The sequence below is a fragment of the Leiobunum rupestre genome, chromosome 7 (assembly GCF_980474605.1).
Source record: "Leiobunum rupestre chromosome 7, qqLeiRupe1.1.hap1, whole genome shotgun sequence".
In the NCBI taxonomy this organism is placed as follows: domain Eukaryota; kingdom Metazoa; phylum Arthropoda; class Arachnida; order Opiliones; family Sclerosomatidae; genus Leiobunum; species Leiobunum rupestre.
The window spans coordinates 42,267,849-42,288,730 of NC_143390.1; the positions used below are offsets into that span (position 1 = coordinate 42,267,849).

The window sequence follows — 20,882 nt, forward strand, 5'->3', positions numbered from 1 at the left end:
GGGAAAATAATTCTAAAATTTTTAGATAATCAAAACTGGTCTTTGTAAACTGAGAAGTATATTATTAATAACTTTTTATTTATTATAATCCATTAATTATAATTTTAAATAGTTTAATTATTTATTATTTTTAATTTTAAATATTTAAATTCGCCTAAAACGTTTCAAAAAGTCACTTTAAACTAGGAGCAACAAACACAAGGAGAAGACAGCTAGCCTTTAAACACGCTAACGAAGGGTTGTGTACGAATTTCATTGGACGAGCGTCACGAGCCTTTACGCTGAACGTTTTACGGGCGGGGGGGAAGACAATTTCTGAATTTTCCCCTTCCGACGGCAGCAGGCTAAAGCGTCTAGCCAATGAAAAACGTACACCAGAAAATCCACGACTTTTGACGGGTTGCGTTCTCCTTGTGTGGGGTGTTGTGTTTGTTGCTCCTAGCTTTAAATGTGCAAAAGAAACAACGATAACTAATGACGTATATTTAATAATTTCTTTCAATTTAAGAAGCGGCGACGCAAATGCGCGTAATTTTAAAAGTTGCGTCCAAGGTTGCGAGCGCAAGTCAAAAGATTATTTTATCTCGTCAGCAGTCACGAGCTAGGCGCTTAAAAACCTTTACACGAGTCAAGAACTGAATCACGAGTTCTCGACTGATGAGACGATCGAATTACGAGAGACACCAAGAAAATCGAGATGATTAAACCAATCAACAAGAAAATTAAAATTAATAGGATGAGTGTCGGTTAACGTTTCATTTTATCCACGAGGGATTACACCGGACAACGTGTACCGAGCCGCGTAGATCGTACCCTAATCCCCGCCTTTAACTAGAGCGGAGATAAGATATCACGGAAATTATCCAGTAAACTATGATGTTCAATGCCATGGTTCTAGGCATTAATTTATTTCTAAACAGTCAACGTATTATCGTAAGTTTATAATTACGATCCATAAGTATTTCAGTAAGCTGCAATAATTATGATAGCGATGTGGAGTGCAGGGTTGTTCAAAATGCATTTTGAGTCTGAAAAACTATTTTGCATTTTACATTTAGTGGGTTTGATATGTGGAAAAACATTTTAAAAATGCTTTTTAAAAGGTTTTTACTCTGGTACCATCATCCCAGCTCTTGTAGAGAAGGTTCGTCTGCTATTTACTCCCAAGTAATCATAGATGGCGATACTGAGTTACTCACTGACTCAAAAGCAGACGAACATTCGTAAAGTGGCACCGCTTTATTTCCCACGCTGGCTGCGAGGATGGTTTTCTAATCTCTACGTAACAATAATTAAAAATTAATAATAATAATAATTAATTATTAATTACTAATTACTCATTAATAATTACAAACTAACTGTGCATTTGTAAAAACATTTTCAAAAAGCATTTTCTATTTTTATTTTGAGCTGCAAAAACCATTCTACATTTAGAAAAACCAATTTTCAAAATGTATTTTGATTTATGGAGAAAGTACTTTACATTTTACATTTTGAGTTATGGAGAAAGTATTTTGCACTTGGAAAAAGAATTTTGAACAATCCTGGTGGAGTGACGTAAAATTGACGTCATACCCAAAAGATAAGCGCCTCTAGTGACAAAACTACGCAACTTATAATTATAAACATAATAACAATCATAAAATAATTACATATATAATTATAAACTTATGGTATTATTAATATAGTATTAATAAATGTAATTTCAAAGGGGTGAGCCAAAACATTACACGAAGGCGGAAGTAAATGAACCGAAGTTATCGAAATAGCGCTCAGAATTGGAGAGCGATTTCTTTATGAAAATAATGAGAAAATCGAGTCAAATAAAAGCTAATTTCCATCCCCGCGAAAAATTGCACTTGGGAATTGTGGGTATAACTATTTCTATGTATAAAAAATGGGTGTTTTTTCGGCCTAAGAGCGCGCAAAATTTCAAATTCGAGGTCAAAACGTAACTTCATAAGGAATTCTGATAACTTCGGTTCATTTACTTTTGACGAAGGCAATAGCAAGTTTATAAATTATTAATTATCTAGAAAATTAATACAAATTCTTCGTTATCGGGCGAGTCAGACTATAATCATATTCGTGATTGTCCGTCCTATGAAATTTCTCGAATTCCGCGTGATTTAAAGCGCAGGAGTTGAATAAAAATGCATTTTGGAAAAGATCTCATCACGCCTAATAAAAAAGTCCTATCACGAACGGGAGGCCGCGATTACAGATTTTAACACGATTTCAGAAAACACTGAAATATTGAGTTCAGAACTGACTAATTTTAAATGTATACAGGTGCAAAAATAATGTGTATTATAAAAACAGATGCAAACCAGTTTACGAAATGAACCCTTTAAGTCAGGGTTGGCTGGATTAAACCAAGTGGTTTTTTTAATTCGTTTTTTTTAACTTTGCTATTATTCACTCTAAATTATTCCCAATTATTTACACATTGTTTCCCAAACACTACGAAGCTAAAACTAAAACGTATTCTTGGTCAAAATATTTGTACATAATCGAAACTAAAACCAAAAATTTTGTAATATAACTCAAATTAAATTTTAGTTAATTAAGAACAGTATGTACAGTTACAAAAAATTGACAAAAGCGAAAAAAGTTTAAAAGTAATATAAACCAGTTTTTAAAAAACTTGGGTTAAACCAAAAAAAAAACGGTTATTTAGTTTTTTTTTAAATCTGCTTTAAGTTACAATATATTGCACTAAATTTAAAAGTGTGATTAAATTATTTCCAATTTTTATTGGTCCAAAATTATCTCACCAGTCACAACCCAAAGGAATTTGGCCAGCAAAATACAAATGACATATTCATATAAAAACTATTAGTTTAGCCTAACCTATTAACATAGCCTAACCTTCAATTTAATTTAAACCAGTAGAGTAGCCAGGATTTTGGTTCGGGGGGATTTAAATTTCAACAAGACGTACGACGGTCAGAATACACACAATCCTTTTAATGTGTTAAGTTTGTTTGAGCTATTCACAGCAACCTGCTACGCCGGTATCACAACCAAAATATATCCACGGTCACACATATATAATAATATAATACCACTTATGGCTAGGCTAATACCCAAGGCACCACCTTAGGCAAAGACTAGTTCGATCAGTTTCATACTTATTTGTTACTTCTTATCACACTTATTACTTCTGGTCATACGCCGAAGACTAGGTCGATCAGTGTCAAACTTAATTGTTACTTCTGGTCATACGTTGAAAGCGCGGCGCACTCTGAACGGCCTTGAAAAACGCCAGAAGGAAACTGGCGCGTAGACCTCTATAAACACGCGGACTTACAATGTTGGAAATTGCGGGGCTCCGTATACGCTGCCCAAAATACCTTACTTAGAATTAAAATTAAGGAACGTACTTGCAACTCTTGGTTATATGTAAACCACAGCTATTCAAAAATATAACTTTCATGAAAATCGGACTTAAATTAAGGAACGTTATGCCGACTTTCAGGCGGAAATATAAGTGTCACACTTATTTGTTACTTTGGGTCATATTAGAACAGCCTCCGATAAGTGGCACACTTATTTGTTACTTTGGGTCATATTAGAACGGCCTCCGATAAGTGGCACACTTATTTGTTACTTCAGGTCACACGTTGTAAGCATCGCGTATTACTCCGATAAGTGTCACACTTATTTGTTACTTTGGGTCATATTAGAACGGCCGCCGATAGGTGTCACACTTATTTGTTACTTTGGGTCATATTAGAACGGCCTCCGATAGGTGTCACACTTATTTGTTACTTTGGGTCATATTAGAACGGCCTCCGATAGGTGTCACACTTATTTGTTACTTTGGGTCATATTAGAACGGCCTCCGATAGGTGTCACACTTATTTGTTACTTTGGGTCATATTAGAACGGCCTTGGAAAATGCCAGAGATAAATTCGCGTAAAGTCTCTATAACCACGTGTATTTCCAATGTTAGAAGTTGAGGGGGGTACTTATACGCTGTCCAAAAACCTTACTAAGAATTAAAATTAAGCAACGAAATTGCAATTCAAGGATATATGGAAACCACAGCTATTCAAAAATATAACTTTCATGAAAATCGGACTTAAATTAAGGAACGTTATGTCGACTTTCAGGCGGAAATATAAAACCACGAACATTGGGGTCCCGTAAATAACCCCGAAAACTATACTTAAATTTAATATTTATTGATACAACCGAAGTTGTAGTTCAGATGAATCCTAACCTATCCAATAATATTTTTTTTAACGTTACCGGACTTAATTTTCAACAAAATATCAACCACACAAAGCCAAACTACCGAAAACGGTAAATTGGGCAAATGCCCAACTTCTTGGGCTTCGATTTCAAAACTTTATGAAGGCTATCAATGGCGAGATATGTACATTCGAACGAGATATCCTTGACTCTTCTAGCCCTGACCGTTGAAGAGGTATGCGCGACACGGCGGCATCGGCATCGGCTACACTGTACGTGAGACTAATACACACAAATCCTTAGGATTGTGTGTAAAAACCATCATACATACTTTTCGGGGGGTCATGTCACTTCCCCCTCCCTGGCTAAGCCTCTGATCTAAACTGCTTAAGCACTGCGAAAAAATTGGTCCAGCAATCGATTCGATAATTCCATAGACCAAAAGGGAGTAATATGTAGCCAATGAAGTATGTACGTTTAGTCATTTCTATTTTAAAATATCAACTAAATCCTCGGAAATAAGGAATAGGAAGTGTAGTTTTCACGAGACGTTAAAACTAGATTTAAAAGCTATTATTGGTTTGTTTTACTATCGTATTCAAATCGGGGATCAGACTTATTTTCACACCTTTTTTATATTCTTTAATAATTAATATATTTTCTTCACTATGCATTAGCGATCCGAGATTTTATTGAAAATAAATAATAATGGCCTAGTCTGACTAGATCCTTTTAAAGATCAATTCCCAGTCGGTCATAGATGTCGTAATTGCAAAATCTTAATTTAATTTAGAAGTAAAGGGAAAATTACTAATTCAGCGTTCATACAACTAATGGCAACCCGATTTTCCACGGATATTTCCCTGATTTTTCCAGGTGTAAGATAAGCACAATTAAAACTAAGATTTACACTACATTACATAATTGTCAATTAAGCTAAATTGCTTCCATATTATAATATATAAAAGTAATAAAGTCAAATTTTGATGTAAATTTGTACTCATTACGGAAAATATTCTGAACCATCATAAATTTCCCCAATTTTGACTAAAAAAAATGGGAATTTCCCCGACTTTTCTGTCGACAATCGAATTTCTTGATATTTCCAGGTCTGTATGAACCTTGTAATTACATCGAGCCTAAGGTAATTGAAAGTCAGACCACTAGACCAAAAGCAATATCTGTAGATTCTAAACCCTACAGCAAGCGGCGCCGCCACGAGCTAGCTGACGACCAACGGTCCATTCCAACAGGGCGGTCCGTCCTTAAAGGAAAGAGCTCGTCTAGACGCGGTTAGGCATAAACAAGAAACGGGGCACGTTCCTGGCCACGCCACGGAAATAGTCGTACCGCCAATCAAGCCCCTCACCTGACTCCGAGGAGCAAATCTAGCAACACCGACTATCCCACATCCTCCAACTACGGCGAGACTGTCGAGTGAAGACTCGAAGACAGGGGCGAAAGCCCCGGAGCTTTTTCTCTCAAACTTGGGAGAAAGAATACGTAAATAGACGTAACGCGCTTAACAGTACGGACAGTAGATGCTATAAATAACGCTAGACTGATCGGTTTCCTTCTCAAAAACAAGAGTCTAAGTTTGGGCGAAGACGAAAAAAACCATGGGAGTTTACCACGCTCGCCGGCAATACCGGAATAATAATGCTTCCAAGTCTGATGGAATCTCTCCACCGCCGCACACGTACGAGCCAACATCTCGGCGCAACTTCTGACCTATGGAACACCGCGCGACCAGTTGAAGTCGAGGAGTCGCGGCGTGAGGTTTCGAATGCAGGGTTTATCGATTTGGGACAGGTGCCCCCCCCCCCCCCCCCAGCACGTGGGGCGATGCCCCCGCTTCAAAGACTATATACGTAACGAGCGAACTTCAAACGAAATGAACGCGACCAAAATAGGCAGGCCAATTTTGGAAAACTATGTAAGGTACTCTTGTGTCAAGTATTTATATTTACAGATTAATGAAACGTGCGTGTGTCGAAGAATTCGTATTATATTAGATCCGGATATTTTTTTAAATAGAGCAATGACGGAGAAGGTACGCGATTAATTTTATATAAAGTACGTAATTATTGGGAGGTAGTTTTTTGTTTTCGTGGCACAGATTTCGTATTTATTTTGGTTGTCAATGCTATAATTTTAAAAGACGTGGAAAATTTATATTTTTATAATTTTGCACGTTTAATAAAATATTATTTTTATATTATTTATATTGGGCATTGATGTCTGGCTTAATTTTTCTATTTAAAACAGTGATGCAAATCATTGGATTTTTTTAAAGAAAAAACCGATTTAAATCGTCTATTATACTTATGTATTTTAGAAAATGCCCAAAAACAGTTACAATGCTAATTCAGAGGAAACTAAATTGCAAGTACTAATTAAATGTAATTAAAGTTTAGTTTATATTACCAGCGCACAAATTATTAAAGGGAGCATGAACTAAATCGAAAAATCGTCTGCTAAAACGTGCTACGGCTTGCTTTAAACGTAACTAGCGCCAATCATTTCAGGCTTCTGTTTAACCTGGTGGCAGAAATGTGAAATTCGTGGATTCACCATAAATTTGGAAGTTCATACTCCCTTTAATCAAGTTGCCAAAAATCAAAATCAATGAAAATAAAAAACAATCCAGTTTATTTAATACGTTTTTTTAAACATTTTTTTTTATTCTGATCTACTACCCTACTTTTTTGGGTACAATAAATAAACGACTTTATGAATGAAAAGAATGGGACTTTTGACTCCAAGCTTCACTAAGGATGGCTGAAATGTTTATCTATAATCATTATTGAACTATGAATATTGTTTTTGCTAGAAATAAATTCTCAATGTAAGATAATCCATATTGTGGAGTAATACACTCTGTGGCAAAGCAGACACTGCCGCGCCATCTACTATCAGAAAATATAAATGCGTAGTAAATTACTTTACTCCCTTTTCTACGACACTTAAATAGTTTTTTTTTTCAAAATAAGAAAGATATTTATTTGGTGCCTATGACAGCGGGGTCTTCGCTTAAATAGTATCTGCTTTCGAGAAACTGCCGTAGATGGCGCCATAAATACTGAAGTGGCGTATTCTCTCGTTCTTGGCAGTTTTAATTTGACCAGCGAGCTACATTCTGCCTTCCCAGAGCAGCGTTGTGCGTTTTAGAGTACGCAGACGAGGTTGAAGACAGCGGTGAAGCTTATAAATTTAACCTTTCCCTGAAATGTAACTGTATCCGCATAATTAATTACTCATTGGTGTCTTGATAAGTAGGAATTAAGAATTTATTATAATTTTTGTTTCAGATTTAAAAACAGTTGAAACAAAAACAACTATGATTTGGAAAAATGAAAACATTTTCTAATGTCAATGTTGGAGATGATTCATTTCAATAAAATTAGATTTCTTTAAATTTATAGATTTTTTAGGAAATCTTGATTTAATAGATTGATACTTAGATAGTATCGGTAATGTAAACCAAAATGTAAATTAATAATAATTATATTTAAATACTACGAGTTAGTTGCTTTGAATTTGTTCTGGAAGTATTAAAAAAATGATTCCATACGTTATTTAAAATAGCCAACTCTAGTTTGAAATTCAAAACATAACGACCTAAAATAGCGGTAAACGAGACGTCAAAATTTCAAGTTCATTCAACTTTGTAGGTCTGACGGGGAGATTGTAAATACGCTATAAATTAGCCAACAGGTTTTTTTGAGCGCTGGTCTAAAAAAAGTGCGAGTCCGTACGAGGGTGACCGCCAAAAAAAACCACTTGATTGGAGAGATAAAAATATCGTTTCTTTCCAGGAAAAGAAATAGGAGATATAAAACACGTCAGTGTCACAATTGATGAATTGGCCAAATCAACAGCACTGAGACGATCTTTTTGTAAGCAAGTCGAGGATGCGCGCTCCCTACTTCCCTCCCTCTCTCTCTCTCTGGTCCCATTACTTATCGATTGCTACGACAACGAAGAGAGAAAAAAACAACACTTCTGGAAATTAAAACCATCGCTCAAAAGTAATCAAAAACGCGACAGGACTCGCCGAACGAGAACTCGAATACACGTTGCCACAAAATTTTCAGATTCAAATTCCCTGACTATTCCCTGTTTTCCCTGACCATTTTAACAGATTTTCCCTGACTTATTAAGGCCAAAATTTTTCTTTTATATTCTACTTTTATCAGAAGTTAATAAATTTAGATGAACTTATATTTCAGTAAAAAGGTTATTCCACTGTTGAAAAAATTAGCCAAACATTCAAGGAAATAAATGATAATCGTGGAATTTGTCATAGATCTAGAGTTAAATTACCTTCAAAAAGTGCCAAGATAAAATTGAATTCCCTGACTTTTCCCTGAATTTTTACCAATTCTTAAAATTCCCTGACATTTCCCTGACTTTTTAGGCCCATTTTTAAATTCCCTGACTTTTCCCTGATTTCCCTGTTTTCCCTGACGTGTGGCAACCCTGCATGGTTACCAACCTACGGAGTTTCTCGACAAATATTGACCAAAACGCTATGGAACTGTAGCCTGGAAATAATAGTACTCGCGTCTGAAGGGTGACCACTGGAAAACCCTATAAATGTTTTAACGAAAAATAGTCCTTTAAAACTAAATTTTAGGATGTGAATGACATAGAGTAATTTTATTTTGAAGTTAATTTCCGTTGGAATTACACGAAAAATATTTAATTTTTTTAAACATTTATGATGTTAAAACACCCACTTTTAATGGTTTTAAAATTGTTTTTTTATTTTATTTAATGTTTTGATTTTTCAAAAATTGATCGGTATTCCAGTCTAATTTATGGAAACTTCTCTTCTTATGGTTATAGAATCCAAAATGATCTTCCATATTAATTAATTTATACTATTTAACAATTTAGTTCGCTTAGATTGGCTTTGTATTTAAATTGTTTTAGTTTTTGTGATTTCTTGTTCCTCCATTGTAATACATTCTAATTTATAAAATCACTTGATTTAAAGGGAACATAACCTCAACGCATTCTTTATGGAAGACCCTAAGAATTTGCGAAAGAATTCACTTAAGCTAAATAATCGAGAGGGCCAAATTCCTACGGTTCTATTCCTTTTAAATATTGTTTTATAATTTAATTCAGCCAAGCCTGCAATATAACAGTAAAAAGATAAGTTTATTTTGAATTATTAAAGCGCAGATATTAAAAATAGTAATAATAATTGAAACGATTTGGTTTTACTTCACGAACGTGTACCAGACGAACAGTCACCGAGAAAAAGAGATTACAATTTTAGTCGATAGGTGGCTCTAGAGTCAATTGAAAGAATGTATTTTGTTTCGGTTGGAGCTTCATTAGAACCATTATCTCATTTATAATTTATTTTCTAAAAACGACGTAAGTTATTCCAAGAAAGTAACAGGGTTCGTACAAAATTTCCGAAATTAAATTCCCTGACATTTCCAGGTTTTCTCTGACCAAATTTTCCCTGACCATTTTTATAGAATGGTTTGAGGTATAAATCTTGAAAAATATTTTCTTTTTAAAGTTTATTTGCCTAATATTTATGGGGTCATTTTAAAATTCCCTTACTTTTTGCGACCATTTTCAAATTCCTTGACGTTTTTCCCTGACATTTTGGAATCATTTTCAAATTCCCTGACTCTTCCCTTACCTTTTGGAAACATTTAAAAATTCCCAGGTTTTCCAGGTCGTGTACGAACCCTGAGTAATGACTATATTAGGTGGTTTCTTTTCACCTGTTCTCGCACTAAAAATTTACTCTTTTTACCCTTAAACGATTAATTCGCCTGTTCCGGGGATGGGAATTACTCCGGCCCACAATCTATTAGCTTGTTCCGGAGTATTAGGGCTACTCTTTTTAATCTTTCTGAAAAGGAGGTATAAAGGAGTAAATCGGATTTTGTCGTCTGCTAGCCAGATTTTATCTGCTAAAAAGACCGCCGTTTTGGAAAAACGTTTTTCCCCCGACTCAAAGAAACCACCTATAAAGTCAATCCGTGGCCATCATGTTCGAATTCCCTCCCAGGCACGAAGGGGGGGGGGGGGGGGGCGTCGGAAAACGTATCGGTGTTGCCACAAAATTTCAGATTCAATTTCCCTACCATTTCAACAGATTTTCCCTGATTTTTTTAAAGCCAAAATTTTTATTTTGTATTTTACTTTTTTATCAGAAGTTAAATTTAAATGGACTTATATTTCAGTAAAAAGGTTATAGAAATGTTGAAAAAATTAGCTAGACGTTCAAGGAAATAAACGATAATCGTATATTTTGTCTTAGATCTAGAGTAAAATTACCTTCAAAAAGTGTCAAGACAGAATTATTAAATTTCCCGACTTTTCCCAAATTCTTAAAATTCCCTGACCTTTCCCCGACTTTTTAGGCCCATTTTTAAATTCCCTGACTTTTCCCTGCGTATGTTTAACTGAACCAATGAGATGCAGAGCTGATTTCATTTCTTGAGGGGGATTGTAGACAACGCCAAAAATAGTCATTATCCCGAGGGGTCGGTCATTTGGCCAAATCCCGTACAAAATTTGGGAAAAAATCCACAAATCCAAAATCCAAGAATTTTGCTCCCATAGACTTTGTATGACAAATCCAGAATAAAAAATCCAAAATCCCGTACACAAAACAGGCAAACGTCCGACCCCTCGCATTATCCCGAAATACATTCTTGCAAAGGCAGGAATTGAAAAATTCAGAAAAAATATACCGAATAGGGTAAAGTGGTCATGCTACACCCTTCATTTCTCCCCGCCAATAACTCAAAAATAATCAATCAAATGGCAGCCTAGTAAGTTTTAAAAATGTGGAACTTAACAGTTCGCATCTCGATGGAATTGAACGAAAAGACGGTTTATCCGTCGCAAATGAGGGAAGGCCAACTGCTTTTAATTAAAAGGGATGTTTATCTTGGCGGCCGGAGCCAAACAAACGGCTTATTTATACGCGTGACTGGACGCCTTTCCCGAAAGGAAGAGGATATTAATGTTCGCGAGGAGGACACTTTCTCTCCGACTGGAATCCGCAGAGAACCGTCTCCCTCGCAATTAAGCAAATTAATCAAAAGAGCCGTTTATCGTACTTATGAACGGTAATAAATCGACAGTATTTACATCCAGGAGGACCAATTTACAGTTTAAACCGAAGTATAAAGTAGGACGTTCGATAGTGGATCCACGAATTTCACGTTTTTGCCGCTAGGAGCGCCGTTGGTAGACTTTTAGAGTGAAGATCCGAAGAAGCAAAGAATATAAAGCCAAAGGATTGGAAGGATTGATATTATTGGCCGCGTGTTTTTGATTGCGTTAGAAACTTCCGGGAAAGCAAATCAGAGTAACCGGAAACGGTTAACGAGAGGCGCAAAACTTTAATGGGTTGAAATGAGCGCCACGATGCATTGTCTCATATGTGTCCCGATGTGGGAAAATGCAGGTGGAAAATAGTATGGAAAATAGAGGATTTTTCAACAATAAGACTTTATTATATAATATTATAATAAGATTATTATATAATATTATAATAAGATTATTATATAATATTATAATAAGATTATTATATAATATTATAATAAGATTATTATATAATATTATAATAAGATTATTATATAATATTATAATAAGATTATTATATAATATTATAATAAGATTATTATATAATATTATAATAAGATTATTATATAATATTATAATAAGATTATTATATAATATTATAATAAGATTATTATATAATATTATAATGAGATTATTATATAATATTATAATGAGATTATTATATAATATTATAATGAGATTATTATATAATATTATAATGAGATTATTATATAATATTATAATGAGATTATTATATAATATTATAATGAGATTATTATATAATATTATAATAAGATTATTATATAATATTATAATAAGATTATTATATAATATTATAATAAGATTATTATATAATATTATAATAAGATTATTATATAATATTATAATGAGATTATTATATAATATTATAATAAGATTATTATATAATATTATAATAAGATTATTATATAATATTATAATGAGATTATTATATAATATTATATTGTCATCCGTAATATGTAAATAATTAAAATACCAGAAAATGAACAGCGGTCAACTCGAAATCCTTAGCATGAGAACACGCGGCTTTTGGCCCGAATAAGGATCATATTCGGAATTTGCCAAACAAAGCTTTGTAGAAGATTATAACTAGATTAAGTGCCAAGAGTTTCAACGTGAACAGTGAATGACTGAATTCGATTTAGGCTAATAATATATTAGATACTTAAACTGTTTAATATTCAGATTTAAGCTGGAACATAAAGAACATGCCCGTTAACTTGACTAAATCAATATACGCCTTTAACCACGCCTGCAATTGTCTTACATTACAAAATAAAATAGCGTACGCTTTTCACGAAATAAAGATAATAAATCCTTTTAAAATTGTGACATAGATTTTGGATATTATGAAAATCCCAATTTTTTTTTTTTCAAAATCAGAAGCAAAAAATCCCAGGAATAATTAAAACTATCCGAAGAAATTTCAAGAAAAGAAATGGGAAATCCAGAAATATTCCTAAAGTTTTGGAAAATGAGAAATCGGAAATATAAAACAGAAAATATTTCAAAATCCTATTAAAAAAAAAAGTAAATCGAAGAAAAAATATCAAAAACAGAAATAAGGAATGATTTCCAATTCTCATCAAAAGTTGAAAAAAAATAGTGTTGTAAGTCGGAAAATGTTCCGGAAAATGACCGAGACCTTTTTTCCGGAAAATTTTCCGAATTTTTCCGAAAAAATTTAAAAAAGTTTTCTTTCTATGATTAGCTTAATATATTGTTTGCAAATTTAAATAAAGCGGATTTTTCGCCTCATTTTTTCGAATCTAAAAGTAAAACTAAACCTCTAGACTAGTTTAAACTGATTAACAATGTAACATAGGCTAATATAAGTAATGTTTTTTAGTATGTTTACTGATATTAGAATGTAGTAATTTATGTTTCAATTTTTTATCTTTCCGATTTGCGGAAAATTTTCTTTAAATTTTTCCGCATTTTATTTTTCCGGAAAATTAACAACACTAAAAAAAAACCTTGAAAAAGTAAAAAAAACACAATGTGGTTGCCGCATGAGGAGGGTAGAATTTAGGTTCGAGAAAAATGCACTAAATCCAATCACCAAACCGGACTTATTTATTTCCTTGGGAGGTACAATGGTTAGACAAGTCCAGTAGAAGGAAAGTGATGACGAGACATCGATCCCAGGTTCAGGTTTAGGTTCGGGATCGAGATCCGGGATTTAGGGGATGAAATGGGGGTAAAATCGTCGAAAAGTTAATGCATTTATGATATTTCTCGCGACGATTTGTTTTTTCGTATATCAACATATTGTGTCCAGGCCAACTTGTTCATTTATCTCCGCTTATCTCGAAAGATACTTGAACGTATATCTTATCGCGTTTTATCGTACGGAATAAGTTGAAATGATGTAAAAAGTGATAACCTGAGTGGGAGATAGCGCGCGTGCGCGGATTTCCTGGGGCGCGGATTACCCGGGAGGCGCGGTTAATTTGAATTTAAGAGTGTTTTGACGTTATGGAATATGGGACGCGGTTAACGTGCGCGGATTGGGGCGCGGTTAATTTGAATTTAAAACATGGATTTGAGTGTTTTGACGTCATGGAATATTCGTTGTTAAAGTAGAATGGAAATATTTTTAAACTTAATTTTAATATCATTGTAGTACTTACATATGCTTGACACTTGAACCTTTCTCACGAGTATTTCAAACGAATATCTAAAGTTTAAGTATGAGAAACGTATCGTTCTCAAGTATTGTAATTGTACACGTGATTCCGTATGAGGACCGGGTAAATTCCTATATACGTAACGCGATACACTTCAAAATGCGTATACGTAGAATGGAATTAATTTTAAACTCCATTTTAATAAATAAGATATCGAAGATAAATAATTTCAGAGTATAAAAAGGGAAAACCGTATAATAGTAAGACCATATTTAGAAAGTTCACCATCTGAATTGTATTGGAAGTGACTCCGAGGAACCTTAAAATGTAAGTAGGAATACTCAGTGATAATTCTTAACTTTGTCTTAATGTATTTATTTTATAGGAATTGTTCATTTCCTGTGTCTGCTGACAAAGGGTTAATCGTTTATGCAGATGAAACCATCCACTGCGGTCTATTAGATTTAACAAAGGGTATCAAACTAACAGAAGCGGAACTGCAAGAGCTATGGACAAAGAAAGATGCCATTGAAGCTTATTTCAATAACGAAGCTGAAACTTCGTGGGTTTTCACAGGTTCTGAAACCAAACGGTTTTCGGTTCATAGATTTGCCCAACAAAAGGTTTTAGATGTTAGACAAATGTACCATGGTTATGGCGTAAACTATGGAAAACTGTTACCGACTAAAGAGGGGGTAGCTTTCGCTCAATCTTCTTGGTTGAATTTCCTCGACCAGTACGAGTCGATTCAGAAGTGTTTAAAGAAAATCAAGGAAATAAAGGAGGCGATGACTAACGTTGTAATTAAACAATTACACGAAGCTCTGAAGAAAGCGTGCAATGGCTGCCAAATTGATCATCCATCTCAACTTCAGCATGATTGTATCATGACGGATTATTCTAAGCGCGTAGATTTGCATTTTTATGAAATAATTATGTCGGTAGATTGTGAAAATATTATTGAAATGTTTACTATTCGCTGTGAATTGTCGAAAGAAATTTTAAATAATATAATGTCACTAATAATATGCAATGCTAAAAACTTGTTAAAAAACTAATAAAATTGATTGCACTAATGTTCCGATTCTCATTAACCATTATGGATTTAAGCTTACAACATCCAATGAATGGGCTTGTAGCCGGGTCCACCCAATGCGGAAAGTCATTCCTGGTGGGACGGTTGATTCAACATAAGAAGACATGCATATCCCCTCCTCCGGAGAGGATAATATGGTGTTATACCGAGTATCAGCCGAAACTATTTCAATCAATATTAGAACACACACCTTCAGTCGAGTTTCACGAAGGGTTACTCGATGTTAATATATTAAACCCGCAAATTAGGAATTTAGTTATTTTAGACGATTTGTTATGCGAGATATCTAATAATAAAGATGTAACTAATTTATTTATTCGTGGATCTCATCACAGAAACACCTCCGTACTAATTTTAATGCAAAACCTTTATTACCCCGGAAAAGAAATAAGAACTTTGAATTTAAATGCTCATTATCTATTTATTTTTAAATCACCACGAGATAAATCAACAATTTATCATCTCGCGAGACAGATATCTCCAACCAATAGCAAATACGTTATTGATGCGTTTCAACAAGCTACGTCACGGAAATTTGGGTATTTATTAGTTGACTTGAAACCTCACACCCCAGATCAGTATTTACTACGAACAGGTTTAATACCGGGTGAAGAATCGGCTGTCTTTATTCCAAAATGAAGTGTATTATAGAAGGGAATTTTTTTAGGGTTAATCGAGAGTGGATTATTAAAGAATTAGCTTACGTAGTATTAGAAACTGAAGAATCGGAAGTGTTTACTTTCAAATCTCCATACCCTTTCAAAGAGCTTTCAAACGAAGATAAAAGACAATGCAGATGGATATCTCATAACATTTGTCATCTTCGATGGAATGACGGCGAACGTCCTTACAGAACGAGACGTGACATTTGCAATCAGATAGCGGAAAAAGCTACTTCGTTTTTCACTAAAGGTTTAGAAAAAGCTGCAGTATTATCGACACTCCTCGGTGTTCCAGTAACTAACATCGAAGATATCGGCTGTCCTAAATTATCAGAACTAGAAGACGTTGAATTAAACTGCCCTTTTCATTCCGAAACTGTTCATTGCGCTTTAAGAAAGGCTAAGAAAATCTCTAAATGGATGTCTCAAAACGAGTAAAGGAAAACCTAGACTTTCTACGTTTCCTAACATCCTGTAATCTAAATCAAAGAAAGACAGCTATTAAATACGCTAGCAAGGAAGCTATATTGGCTCTCGTTGAATGTTGTATAAATGTATTGCACGGAACAATTGAACTGTCAGAACGTCATCGTAAGCGGTTAAAGAAACATAGCGCGGTTATACGAAACGTGTCGAAGAAGAACCCGATATCAAAACGACGAAAGATACTGGTACAAAAAGGTGGTTTTCTTCCATTTTTATTAGCGCCACTGCTATCTATCGTTAGCTCAGTCGCCGGAAGTGCAATAAGCCGAGCTATAAACCGATGATGGCTCGAAAAATGCTTCTAGTACCTGAAGATGTAATGGAGAGATTAAAAAACAATACACCTTCCAAAACAGAAGAAACACCTGAACTTCAAAAAGAGAAGACACTCGATGATGAAATGAAATCTATTCTAGATAATCCAAATTTAAACGAATCAGAGAAATTAGCATTATACAATCAAACTCTCCAACGACGGTTAACTTACGTACGTAAAGAGCAAATCTCTCCCGTTATTGAAAACTCTGAACGACCTAAAACTTGGTTCGCGCAAATATCTTATTCTCTACCTGCAACTTATGTTAGTGATGCGATTTCATTATACCGAGCGACTACGGAAGATCCGAGATATATTAGATGGACTAACTCAGGAGAGCTTTCTATTCGAGGACAAGTGATTGGAGGATCTAATATAATCGATCTTTTGTATGACGCTGTGAGAAAAACGCCTGGAACAGTGATTGATCCTATAGGAGTTACTGAGTTTTACGAGGGTATTCATAAGTCAAATATTTCAAAACGTTTAATTAAAAATCCTGTAAGATTGACACTGTTAAAAACATTCGCTGTATTTCATACACCACCAAGTAGTTCAATGTTATCATCATCTTCACCTAGTCCTCTAAGACCTTGGATACATACTAAATAAAATATATTAACCTGATAATTTTGTTCTCATTTCATAGTATAAGCCTACAATGGAAGGTTGTACAGAAACGGTCTCTTTAGGACTTTTAGCCTATTTATCACAATCATTTTCAAAATCACCGAAAATTATCACAGCTGTATTAATTATCATAGTTATTATAATATTAGAATTATTTAATTTCCTTTTTTGGCGTTACATACCATTACATCAAAATATTACCCAATATGGAGAAAGAACTTGAGCAGATCTATACTAACCCCGCAGACCCAGGGTCATTCGCTGGAGTTCGAGCGCTCTATAATTCAGCTCGACATAAAGGTTTAAAGGTTTCATTGGAAAAAGTAAAACAATTTCTAATAAAGCAGGATACATATACGCTGCATAAACCTGCTAGAAGACGATTCAAACGAAATCGAACTATTGTTTATGGAATTGACGAACAGTGGCAAGCGGACTTGGCAGATTTTCAGAAGCTGTCTAAATATAATTCAGGATCTCGCTATGTATTATGTATTATCGACATATTTAGCAAATACGCTATAGCTGTAGCGGTTAAAAATAAGAAAGGTGTAACAATTTTAGAAGCGTTACGTAACGTTTTTGAAAAAGGCCGTCAACCGAAAAGAATTCAAAGTGATCATGGAAACGAATTTGTCTGTCAAGAAGTGCAGAGTGAATTACAACGAAGGAACATTAAATTTTTCGCTACCCGATCGGAAATGAAAGCGTCCATTATTGAAAGATTCATTAGAAGTTTTAAATCTCGTTTATATCGCTATTTCACGCAGAATAACACCCTTAAATATATCGACGTTTTAGATGATATTATAAACGCTTATAACAATAGTTATCACAGATCAATTAAATGTAAACCCGCAGAAGTTACTCTAGATAACTCTGCTAAAATATGGAAAAATCTTTACGGTTCGGTAAATTTTTCTCCTCCGTTAACATACGCGTTTGAAATTGGAGATATTTGTAGAATAAGTAGAAATTTATCAATTTTCGATAAGAAATATAACCCGAATTTTACTACAGAATTGTTTAAAATAGCTGAGAGACTACCACGTGACCCACCTGTATATAAGCTGATGGATTTAAATTCTAACCCCATTTTAGGAGTATTCTATCGAGAGGAGGTTCAGATTGTTGGTCGAGATTTAAAAGACTGTTACTTCATAATCGAAAAAGTAATAAAAAAGAGGAAAAAATCGGACGGCCGCGTAGAACTGTATGTCAAGTGGCAAGATTACGACCCTACATTTAATTCTTGGATACAAGAAGTGGATTTAAAATGAGTTTTTACGTAACGCTACCTTCAGATTCCTCGTCATTATATTACCAAGATAATAGCGTTGGTAAATTTCGAACGTATTTAGCTGAACCGTTAAGATTTGAGGAACAGTACGAAGTTGGGTTAGCGGAAATAAGCTATCCTCGGACATGGCATAACGTTCGAAAACCTAATCTATTGGTTATTAAAGACCCTCTCGAATATGATAAAATGACTGATAACCCTCTAGTTAAAGACCCTCTCGAATATGATAAAATAATTGAAGTTCCCGCGGGTTTTTATAAAACTCCGGAAGAACTATTACATGTTATGAACGTCCACAACCAAGAAGAAGAACAAGTTACATTCGCTTATTTAAATTATTCTAATCGAATTAAAGTTAAATTGCAACCGAAAATCAGAGCTGTAATTGGCCCCGATCTATCGATTTTACTAGGTTTTAAGGATAGAAGAGATAATGATTTCACCATTTTAAATTCAATGATAACCCCCTACCCAGTTGATATGAACGCTGGGTTACATTCCTTATTCGTTTATTCTGATCTGGTTGAAAATAGCGTTGTTGGGGATAGTTTAGCACCTCTATTAAGAATCATAAGCGTCGAAGAGAAAGCCGAGTCTAATGGGAAAACAACTACAAAAATATTTTCACAACCTCATTACCTACCAGTCGTGTGTAATAATATTAAGACTATAGAGATTAATATAACAGATGATTTAGGTGAGCCAATACAGTTTCATAGTGGAAAAGCTCACGTTGTATTACATTTTAAACCCCGTAAAATGTGGACTTCACTATAAACCTTTAATCATTCAGGACACACCCTCATTCTAGCTTAAGAGAGCGAACAGTTAACATCATGAGGTCTGAATATTCACCTTCAAGAACTGATTATGAAAGTTACTATTTAAACCAGGTTGGTTTCGGTGGAATACCTGTATATAGAGGTTTAGCCGTGCAAAGAGGACATGGACTAGGAAATATATTATCTTCAGCGTTTAGATTCGCGGTACCTTTACTGAAGAAAGGCGCTTCTTACTTGGGGAAAAAACTTTTAAGTACCGGAGCGAAAGTAGCGACCGATGTTGTTAGTGGAGTCCCAATTAAAACAGCGCTTAAATCGCATTCTATTAACGCTGGAAGGGAAACTTTAGCTTCAGCAGCTGATGAAGCCGTGAGACTAACATCTTCAGCTACGGATCATATTAAAAGAATGACGGGTTCCGGAAATAAAAGGAAACGAACTCAGTCGAAAAGCGCCATTTCAACAGCAGGCAGGATAGCGAAAGGACGGTTCCCTAAACGTTCCGATATATTCTCATAATGTCCCTTTTACACCCACACTCAGTTGAGTGTATAAATTCCGAGCTAGATTTGTTTCAAGTACCTATGACACAATCTTCGATTATTGGTGGAGAATGGGTTGAGTATAATCCAATATCAAATATAGTTGATAACGCATCAATTACATTTTCTATCAACGGTAACTCTGAAACGTATATAGACCTTTCACAAACTTTGCTGCACGTTCGAGTTAAGGTAACTAAAGATAATGGTCAACTACCGCAACCCGCGGTTCCAGGTGTTGCGGGTGGGGCCGCCGGAACTCCAGCCGACAATATCGCCCCCGAGAATTTGTTTCTTCATTCGCTTTTTAGCGACGTCCACGTATTTCTTAATGAAAGATCAGTAACACCTTCCAGTCAAAATTACGCTTATAAAAGTATGATACAAACTTTATTAACGTTCGGAGATTCTGCGAAAAAAAGTTATTTAACGAGTTCACTTTTCTATCGGGATACGCCTGGAAAGTTCGATTCATTTTTCGATAACGATGGTTTCTCTAAACGAGCGAATTTAGCGCAAAAAGGGGCGATTGACTTGTTAGGCGTAGTCCATACTGATTTATGTCAACAACCACGCTTTTTATTAAATATGGTTGATTTGAAATTTAAATTCGATAAAAATAGAGCAGCTTTTTGCGTTCATTCCGACGTAAAATGTAAAGTGGAGATTTTATCAGCTTCCCTTTATCTGAGGAAAGTTAAAGTGATACCGGAACTATCGCTCGCTCAAGCCAAGGCGTTACAATATGGAACCGCTAAATATCCTGTAACTCGTTCGGAATGCACCTCATTTTCTATACCCGCTGGTCTTATGGCTAGTGTGCAAGATCATTTATTTACCGGACAAGCACCTAAGAAAGTTGTTATCGGGTTTGTGGAACAAAAAGCGTTTCTAGGAGATTTGAAAAAATCCCCGTACAACTTTCAACATTTCGATTTATCAAGCATTGGATTGTACATTGACGGTAGCAGCGTCCCTCATAAGGCGTTATCTCTAAACTTTGAGGAAAATCTATATATTCAAGCGTATTGCAATCTTTTCATTCAAACTAATCAGTGGAACGTAGATGAAGGGAATCAGATAAGTCG

The 20,882-nt window shown here is 34.7% G+C and overlaps 1 protein-coding gene across 2 annotated transcripts in view; it reads right to left on the bottom strand.

Annotated features, from left to right (window-relative positions):
• The window catches only part of LOC149936359 (uncharacterized), a 75,549-nt gene that overhangs the window by 20,178 nt on the left and 34,489 nt on the right, over positions 1-20,882 (bottom strand). The window lies entirely within an intron of this gene.